This window comes from Anopheles marshallii, chromosome X, assembly GCF_943734725.1.
Source record: "Anopheles marshallii chromosome X, idAnoMarsDA_429_01, whole genome shotgun sequence".
In the NCBI taxonomy this organism is placed as follows: Eukaryota; Metazoa; Arthropoda; class Insecta; order Diptera; family Culicidae; genus Anopheles; species Anopheles marshallii.
In genome coordinates this window covers 7,185,801-7,196,799 of record NC_071325.1, presented here as the reverse complement: position 1 = coordinate 7,196,799, position 10,999 = coordinate 7,185,801, and positions in this window count along the sequence as shown.

The window sequence follows — 10,999 nt, the reverse complement described above, 5'->3', positions numbered from 1 at the left end:
ATTTGGCGGAACATTCTCCCAGACAGACTTTCACTTTTCACGGGGGGCAGTGCACTTGTACCAAGCGTAGCCTCCATGCTCACCAACCTGCGTTCTATCCGGCACGAGTGAAAGAAAAACCTGTCCATGCTTACCTAGTACGTAAATTCCACCACGTAACAGACACACGGCTACTCAGCACGACCACTGAGTATAGACTGAATGTGACCAGCGCAACGGCGCAACGCGCTTGTAACCATCGTCGACATAACGACGGGTTCTGCGTGGTTGGTCTAGGGTCGCATGTTATCTACGCCGCCAGCGAACGAGATGTGGGCAAACAGTGGGGCACGGTGGGCACCGGCCCTCAAGAACCTGATTGGCCGTAGATGCGGCAGTTGTAGCAGCCATCGGTAGCGGTGGTGACGTTGGTAGAGGCACTGCCGAACGAACGGAATGTTGTCGTTCGGTAGCAGCTGATTGTGCATGGTAACACGCGCATGGTCTAAACATTCTAGGAGGGGGGACGCCTGCGATATCGGCTAACGCTTTGTCTCTCCATCGGTTCGACCTATTATCGTTTATTGGCTGCATGGTGGTGGAGCTCACACGATGTTGAGCGCTTTAGCTGTACTGCCCCGGCAATGTGATAAGCACCGCACCAGAGGCTGCATAGCGATGACGATTGCAATCTTGGCTTGTTGTCAGTTTGCTGATTGGTTGTTTGACAAACATCGCGACTGGGTATTCTGACGGTTTGATGCCAAACATATCGTATTGGAAGAGGGCAGAGATTTCTTAATAGCGCCTAGAGATCTATTTACTAGAACAAAGAAGAATTCATTTCCTGTTTTGTAGCCCTTGGTACTTTGGAGTCCTTATTTCTAATCAGTCGTCCGATGGACAACTATAAAGAAAGGAACAGTAGTCTTTCTTTGGGTAGTGACTATGAAAGGAAGAATCATTGAAGCCTCAATTTGGTTTTGTAATACGTGCGAATCTTGAGAGATCTTGGAATTGTTTTGTCAGAAGTACTCTGCAGAACTTTTAGCTAACTCAGATGGCAAGAGGCCTCTTTTGTAGCTCTAGATACTTTGGAGTCCTTATTTCTAAACAGTCGTCTGATGGTCTCATTTATAACTATGAAGAAAGGAACAGTACTCTTTCCTTGCGAAGTGGCTCTGAAAGGAACATTGAAGCCTCAGTTTGGTTTTAAAGCACGTGCGAATCTTGAGAAATATTGGAATTACTTTGTCTGATGTAGTCTGCAGAACTTTTAGCTAACTCAGATGGCAAGAGGCCTCTTTTGTAGCTCTAGGTACTTTGGAGTCCTAATTTCTATTCAGTTTTGTATAAAGAAAGGAACAGTACTCTTTCGTTGGGAAGTGACTCTGAAAGGAAGGATCATTGAAGCTTCAATTTGGTTTTAAAGTACGTGCGAATCTTGAGAAATATTGGAATTACTTTGTCTGATGTACTCTGCAGAACTTTTAGCTAACTCAGATGGCAAGACTCTGACTCTGACTCATGTTGATTCCTCTGTCTATGATTGGTAGACATAAGAAACTTACAATTTAGATTTCAAACTTAGTACTGATGTTCTGCTCAGCTACACGTTGTCAAAACTCCTGCTGATACCAATTTTAAATTAGACCAACAAAAGTCCTCCAGCTAATATTAATGTTCATAGAACTGCGTTTAGTTGTTTGGATATGTGTTTAACCGTTGCGCGGTAATTCTGAATGTTGCAATCGACATATTGAAACATTCAAGTATATTCTGAAAGCGTTTAAAAGTTCCACCACCTCCGGCGACTATTGAATTATCTCCTCGAACAGTAGCGCAATTGGAAAACGTTGTCTAGACGTCATGGCACAACAACAGCAAAAAAGGAAGACTACAACACAAAAAAAAAACAAATCCTGCTGAAACATGCGATAACTCTGGGCTGCTTCTACCCATCTCACCAGCAAGGCCAGGACGCAGTAGAACGTTTTTGGGAACGGTTTTTTGATTTAATTAGCCCTGCACTGTCAGCGATCATCCTCACCGCGCATCCATCACTGCTGCCAGGGTGGGTCGGATTGTCGGCACGGGTGATGCCATTTGCAGCCGTTGGCGTACCATTTCCGACGAAGCGTGAAATAAAAGTCGGTCCGGCCATCAGCCATCGCGTACCCGTAATCGCTGGATGTCAAAAAGTTCACATTATTCGGTGTGCGTCACTTGCTTCTACGCGTTGCGAGGAACCGAAAGTCCCACTGCTGTTGTGTTGTTCAGCTAAAAACAGCAAGAGAAAATAAAAAAATAAAGAACAATGTTGGTATAATAATCGAGAATAAAATAATAATTCCCTCACCACCACCCAGAACGCTAGCGCTGGATTGACGCAAAGCAGGCACTTCCTTCGGTGGGTCCTTGGAACCCATCGAGGGACATAAATCACTGTGCTACGGTTGGTTGGCGGTGCCGGGTCAAATGATACGGCATACCGGAGCAGTGTTTAGACAAATACAGAGCTTTCTTGGGAGATCGCATCAGTATTTCTACATCCCCACATGCCTGGCATATGCCGCACGTAGCGCGTTTGCGAAGAATGCGGGAAGCAGAGGACGAGAGAGGGAGAGCGCTTGTAATTACTACCGCCAGGACTCAGGAAGTTTAGCGTTTAACCAGTGGTTTTTTGTTTGTGTGTTCCCTGTTCGCTCTGCGTACTGTTAAGCGAAATCTTACACCAAGAAAGTATCAGAAACAAACCACACAGTACGCCGTACGAGTTGCTCCACCATTTCCATCCTTCACCAAAATCTAGCGACATTCCATTTGGCGCTGGCAAGTACTGATGAATATGGAACAATATATCCTGTATCGGTAACCGACAAGCGTGGTGTGAATTGATAACGAGCCGAAGCAGCACTAGCAGCAAATGGTTTCGGTGTCTTGACGGGTTTTTGGGCTGTCATCCGTTCTTTCTTTCTTTTTTCTCTCTCCCTCTTCCAATGTCATTCTTCTCTCGCGCTGTTCCACCGTAACCTGCTCCACCCGCACACTGTTACACACACACACACACTCCGAACGCAGTGAAAAGTTCACCGTCCCAGAGTGCCCCGAATAGACGCTGTAACGCTAACGCAAAACAACAAACAGTAACGGTTCGCCTTGCCTTTGGGGGGAGAGGACCGAGTGAAGGATGATTGGAAAGTGATGATGGATAAATTTGCAGCAACTAATCAATATGGGGTGCATATGCTGTTGTTTCGGAACTGTTTATCCCTGCCACCGTGCCAGTTTGGCAGCGGACGACGCCACTCACTGATGTCTAAATGATGAGATGCAGCGGACACTGTGGTCGGGGTAGATAAGCAAGCCGGCCACCCTAATACCGCCCCCTCCCATCGGTTGGTAAGATGGTCGGAACATTGCGAAACTGTTGAGCGTGAGCCGGTGTTAAAAGCCATCGCAAAAATTGGAACGTTCTCGCTCAGCTTTTTCGATTTTCATTTACCGCCGTGGAGTCGGCGCTTATCGAGGCTAGAAATCAAACATGCTTTATCTTTAGAGCCAACATCTTAGCCGGGGGTTTTCCCACGAGACCAACAGTGACTTTGGATGATGTTCGCCGAAAGCATCAACGTACACCAACGGTGGTGAAGAATTCTCGCCCTTTTGTGTTTCGTTTTTCCTATCCATTAGCTCCATTTCGGTTAATTAGTAATCAAACGTGCCACAGGCTTGGAGGGACTGCGCCACACAGACAAAAGGATTGCATACTTTTTTCCTTCTTCTGTTTGTTGCTTTCTGTGCTTCATCCGCACACAAAGCGAGGCTGCTTTTTCGCCGTATAAGCAGCAGAAGAAACAAACAACCGATGACAGTGGACGGGCCGGCAGTGTTTGAAGCTTTGATCTACCACACCCGAAAGCGCGAACGAACCGAGCCGATGAGGTACTTGTAAAAAATTGGAAGCGATTCTGTGCGAAACTCCGTTGCCTCACCTCCGCAGGCTAATGTCCCGACGGGCCACGTGAGCGAGCGATGGTTTTTATCCCGATATTAAGAGCGTTACGTAGAGTCTCTTGAGTTTTCTGACTGCGTCAGAAGTGCGCTCGGTTTGATACAGCACGACACAGCCGCAAATGGACGCAGCGAAGCGGAAGGGTATCAGCGAGGGTGCGTTATCTCCTGGAATGGCTTAAGATGATCCGATGTTGCGTGGCGTGGTATGCCACTGGGTGTTTATTTTGGGGAAAGCTGATGTACATACGCGTACCCGTACTAACGTCAACGATGATTAGGAAACTTTTCCATTAACATCCGTGCACGGGAAACTTGCCTGGATGTCAGCTGCAAGTGGCTAATGATTTATATCCGGCACCGGCACATCCCGAACTTTGTACCGAAACACTCGGTCCCAGGAAATGGTACATCAGCTGGAAGTGTTCCAACGGCAAGGCAAATAACTGAAAGGGAGAGACAAACAAACGCTCCTGTTTAGCACCCCTGCCGTACGCCGTTGGCACTCACCTGTAATCTGACTATTTAAATTCTGATCAATTTTCATAACCTACACCAAGTGGTCTGGTGATGTTTCGGGTATGTATAGATCGGAGTTTAATTGCGTTGTGAGTGCTAGAAACTAGAGATGGGAAATTTAAGGTTTTTGATTTAGGATTTAGTGGACGAGTGGAAGAGTTAGAATGAAGATTTGACTCTTATACTCACTCTTCAAGATATTAATAATTTCAAATAAGTAACGGGGAGGGGAGAATTAAATCTGGAGTTAAAGGCAGTGAGGAATTAAGTCACGAGTTAACTCACAATTCAAGTCGTGAGTTAAAGGTCGCCGTGAAGAATTAAATCGCGAAGTACCTCCCACAAGAGTTAACTCACAATTTAAATCTTGAGTTAAAGGTCGCCGTAAAGAATTTAATCACCAAGGGACTCCCACAAGAGTAAACTAACAAAAGAGTTAACTCACAATTTAAATCTTGAGTTAAAGGTCTTCGTAAAGAATTTAATCGCCAAGTGACTCCCACAAGAGTAAACTAACAAAAGAGTTAACTCACAATTTAAATCTTGAGTTAAAGGTCGCCGTAAAGAATTTAATCGCCAAGTGACTCCCACAAGAGTTAACTAACAAAAGAGTTAACTCACAATTTAAATCTTGAGTTAAAGGTCGCCGTAAAGAATTTAATCACCAAGGGACTCCCACAAGAGTTAACTAACAAAAAAGTTAACTCACAATTTAAATCTTGAGTTAAAGGTCGCCGTAAAGAATTAAATCGCGAAGTACCTCCCACAAGAGTTCATTCACAATTTAAATCTTGAGTTAAAGGTCGCCGTAAAGAATTAAATCGCGAAGTACCTCCCACAAGAGTTCATTCACAATTTAAATCTTGAGTTGAAGGTTGCCGTGGAGAATTAATTCTTCATTATTTTGAATCATTTAATTCTTTGGGAATGAGTTCAATCGCAACGAGTTATAAATACTCTTCTTCGAGTTTAGAATTAACTCACTCCCTAGTAGGTTTTACATCATTCATTCATTCTGAATCATTGTGCACATCACTACTAGACACGCGTATCAAACCAGTGACCTTGGTCCGGCGCCGAGTTCCGTGTTCCGGCACTCCGAAATTCCATTCCCACTCCCAAAAAAAAAAAACTGGTTTGACGAGGTTTGCCGGTTTGTCGAAAAGCGTATCGGCGTCCCGCCAGACAATGCGCTAGGCAGAGCGTAAAGGAAGCAACTGGTTCGGTTGGAGCACGCTGGCGGCTCTTTCGGGTTGAGATGGTACAGGCTATGAAAGTAATGTCATCGCGCACTCCTCCATGTGCCGCGCGTTTCCGTTTGGCGGTGGAAGTAATATCTCCTTCCTGCAATCATGCATATCAAATTTCCTGCATTCTTTTCCCGTCCATTCCGTATGTTTGCACAGGTGTGGTTGGAAAAGCTGCTAAATGTGCATCCTTCGCTGTGCATCATTCAAAGTGTACCCGTGTGTGAATTCTGCGCTGTAGGGAAAGATTTTGCAACACTTGCCTACAGTTGACGGTTGTTTGTTAGCTGGGACACATTTACATTCATATAATTGCAGGAAGTGCCCCGTGTTGGAAAGGGGTTACATATATCTGCCACGCTGCATGAATCACATGCGGCGATGCATATTATCTAGCGCAAAGATTAAAGGCAAACTGGAAAAGACACTTTTTTGTGTGTGCTTGCCACCATGCACAGATGGAAAGAATTGGTGCGAGGAACCGAAAACGTTTGATAAAACGGCACGTCGTCTACATGGTTGGACAACGTACTGGGTCATCGCATATAATGGTGCGCTAGATTTATGTTCAACCATTTTACTGAACCGTAATATGAACACGTACCGGCCAGCATCAAATGGTTGCCACGACAGTAAAGAACTGATTAGACTGAGCTGAAGAAACTTGGAACTCCCAAGTGGTCACCCACCAAACTTCTAAGGTCGAAGGTGTCCGAAGTTAAAAATTACTAAAACACCACCCACAGACAGGTTGTTCCACACCTCGAAATGGGTCTTTACAATGGTATGTCTCGCCTACATCCGTCCAGCGCTAAGGCTATTCGTTCGCCTAAAGAAGGGTAAGTGTTAGCTCTTTAACTTAATTAAACTTTCCATGGGACGATCATTGCCGCACGGAAGAAGAACTAAACACGATGAGTTAATCAAAGTAATTTCCTCCTGTTCTTCACCACGCGCGTCCGGCTCGGCGAAGGATCTCGTGAATTTCGGTGCGAATAAACTTTTTCCCTGCCCCAGGCTATGCGGCTATTGATCCAACTGTGGGCTTGTCTGTTAGTAAGTGAGCCATGGAAAACGGAAACAATCTGATAAATTTTCCCGCTTTAATGAGTTTATACAGTTTTAAACAGGAAATCACACATGCTGCATGATATCTTGTTGAGGAATCAAGACTCCGGGTGGGATGGGTTTTAGTCGCTATTGCTGCTGGTGCTGCGTAAACAGTGACTAATTAGTCTGAATCGGATACAAACCAGTGTTGTGCAAACGTGTGAAGCAAGCGCCATCTATATCAGTATTATTTAGACAGAATTCTCCACTGTCTCCGCTTGTCCATGAAGTACTTGAGGAAATAGAAATAACGAGTTCTAGCGATTCACGCAAATACCAATTCCCCATATAAACCATACAACTTGACCATGTGTTGTAACCTTGACGAACTTAGCCACAAAGTTTTTAGAGTTTCTGGAGAATAGATCGTTCTCTTTTGAAGTTGCAATATTATAATACTGTAGAATATTCTGTCAGATTTTCAGCTCTGCATTGTAGCAGTTCTTACCTCCAACACCTCTCTAATACAGGGTATCCTCTCTTGCCTCCAATACAGGGTATCCCGCAATTTTTGGACAGTTTTCCAAAGTTTCTTCACTGCGTCCCATGTATTTTTAAATCCGTACCAAGGTTTTTTGACGGTAAATCTAACATACAGGAACACCATCAACGCGGTTAGTAAAAATGTGGCGTCAATCCGTAAAACCTATAAGACTTTACTACGGATTACTTTCGAGATCATGGTCTTTTCAATACTTATTGTTTTCTCTTTTAAGACGCATGGCTAGTTCCAGAAATGTTGATTACTTTACAACTTTTATAAATAATATTTATATCTACATGCATCCTCATTATTAGTATTTTTCAACATAATGTTTTCACACCTGGTCAGAAGCACCGAGTGGGCTGAGATGTTTTCAGTTGCGAAGTTCGCTCGATAAAGTAGCATTCAAACATGTATGGGATTCAAAAATACAGTAGAACATCGATTATTCGGCGCGTCATTAACCGGCGGGTGGATTATCCGTGAGCTAAAAAATGATAGGAATAGATATGGAATAGTTTTGACTTGTTTAACCGTTGAACTGGTTGGTCCGAGAGGAACTTGAGAGTTTTCTGTAGAGAGATTACCAAGTTAAACTCCCTGAAAAATGTTCCATATTGTTAATAAACTCTTACTTATTACATTAATAACATATGAATGTTTAAAGCGTTGACTGGTGATCTTCTTCAGTTTAAAGCAGAAGGACCTGTTATCCGTGGAGTTCGATTAACCGGCATGCGGCCAGTCCGCAGTCGGCCGGATAATCGACGTTCTACCGTAAATTGGACGCAGTAAAAAAAAAAATCTCGGAACGGATTCAAAAAAAAGCTGGGAAGCTATCAAACAACAGATGGCAACCCCTGCACTAGCTGTGACAATGCTTGAAGAACAAAATATTCCATTCGATCAATGGCATTCCGTTCGTGGAATGGTTTTGATTGTCCCGAACCTCCATGCAATAGCTGCTGTTAGGCAGATTTAATTGCAATTAACAAAACGATTTGTGTTTACTTTACCCGCCAATAGTTGATTTAAAAAACAAGAATTATTTGTACAGTCACATTATCGTCCCAGAACAGCATCATTATCGACCTAGCAACGCACGGGTTCCGTTCTGGGACCCCGCCCAATAAAGCGTCCGAATTGATTACTTTAATTGATCTCCAATTAAACTAATCAATTTTCAGAGAGAATGGCTCGTCCCGATTTTGTAACGACTTCCGACAACGAAAACAAACTGAACAAAAGAGCGATAAAACAGCAACTACTAACCCCTCGTATGCCGGCCCCGTCCGGGGGCAGTTGCGAGATTGTGCTGATGGTGTGCTGATCAGAACGAAAGGCAAGGGATTTCCAGAACCCATCGCGTTTATATTGCACTGCGTGGTTGTGTGAGTCTATTTTTGTTGGCTTCTAATTCCTTTCCGCCCCCAAAATCAGTGCCCAACCGTACAAGGGATGGGAAAGCTCCTTGCAAATCGGTGGCATACTCGAAGTCACGCCAGGAAATTATGTCGTGTTTTACGATTGTATCGCTTACGGGGTATGACGAGGATTAACTATGACCTTACGCTAACTGAAACTCTCGAAACCGCTGTAACCGCCCGGACTGGATGGTGGGCCTGGCTGCGAGTGCCAACTGTAGAAATTACTACCCAATCATCAATTTTATTGCAGTCATTCCCGCAGCCCGGAGCGCAGCAATCTCTAAAGAAAGGCGAGCGAATTCGACGCAGTCAGGCAGAGCACAATGCCCCCAAATACGTCGGTTCCAATTTTCTACCGGGCGGCACAATTTCATGCTTAACGCAACCGATTCCGTTTCATGCTCCCTGTTACCGGGAGACCCTGTAAGATGCAAAGATTATCCGACCGACAAACTATACACCCTGCCACACTTGACGTTCCCGTTCACTGACAGGTGCCGAAACCGAACTCCTCGCGGGTGGAAGCGGCCGTGTGGTGTCTTATGTGTGAGGAACGGCTCGGTAACGTTTGTCGGATGCAGAACGTTCTTGACCGGGTAAAGAATTCAGCAACAGTAACGCCATAATGTGAAGAATGCGGACAACGTTTTCGATGTCTGCAATTGTTCTTTCCACAATATAGCACGGTTATCTCGCATTGATCTTCATTTGATGATTGTGAATTTGTTGTGGCAATGTGCATGTGTGTGTGATAGGTTAAGAGATCTCACATATGTAAACAGACTCCTGCTTCTATCCCCCCCTCCACACACACTTCGACAACATCCGACATGTGCTTGATTAGCCACCTGGTGTGGTCAACCGGAAGCAGCCAATCGGTGCTCGTCCAAAGCCACCGGAGCGCTCAGAACACAGCCAGTGAAAGGTAAGCACACAACCAACGCAAAGGGGAGATACTCACTTTGGCTAGTCCTTATCATAACAGTAAACATTAGCCTAAATGACCAATAAAACCAACGATAAATGGTAACGTAATCGGTCCCAGAATATCCTGGCAAACCTAGGAAGCGAGGAGTAAGCAGCTTTTGTGGGTATTCTTTCTTCTTACACGGGGGATGTGTGGATGTGTGTGTGTGTGTGTGTGTGTGTCTATTTGTCCAGAAGTGCTCGGAAGCAGTTCTTTCTTGCCTGTGCAGCCCGTTCTTCGGAGACTTAACCGTGCGGATTAGGGCTGGCGCCGTTGGACATCAACAAAGCACAGTCAATGCTCAGGAGGTCAAACAGTGGGCAGTGGTGCGCCTTTACAAATGGATTGAATTAATTGAAGCGATTAGAAAAAAAGTGGTTTGGTAGTTGGGTTACTGGCGAGTATTATACCCACAGACCATAAATACACAACGCAGCAAGCCCTATTAACACCCCTCCCGAACCTCACCAGTTGATTGATTTTTCAACACTTTTTCGCTTGGGGATTCGCACTGCCAATCATTCGGCAATTGTTGTGTGATGAGTATTTGACAGCGCTGGCAACACTGCCCGCTCAGCTAATGCGAGAAAAGGAAATTCACTGGAAAGGAGTGCGGAATGTGTGCCCCATGTGAGATCTTTATGCAGGGAAGGAAAGTAGCTCCGGACTCCTGCTGCTCACAACTCCTGCCAATTTCGTGTCCGGAATAGGAACAAAGAAAGAAAGCAAAAGGTGATGTCCATGTGGTGAAACGTGGACCAGTAGCTATTTCTGTCCGCATGTCTTCATTTTTAGCGCAAAACTTTTAACATTTCCGGAACGCAGCGTGTGTTTCTGCACTACTGGCGACATTTTTGTCTTGCCCTCGTTCGGCGCACCCCACTTCAACAGGTTTTCCCGGGCAGGGGGGGGAGGCGGAAAAGGTGCGGGACACCTTTGTTTTGATCTTCCGATCCTTTGGATGGATCGTGGGGCGGCGCTGGCAGCACGGCAGCAAACCGCGCCAGTAATGCAGCGTTGAACGCTCCCGTTCGCAGCTTCTTGCGATAGCGCCGAACGGCGCGCCCGAAGCGAACCCGAAGCGCCCGACAGGACTCGGGGCTCGGTGCCGAACGTTGCGACAACAGTCGACGCCGTGGGGATTCAGTACCATTCCGTACGCAGGTGGTTGCGTGTCACGCACTGCGAGCATCCGTTGCTGACCCGGTCTCGGGAAGGAAGCTTTCCAACGAACGAAACGAACGAAACACGG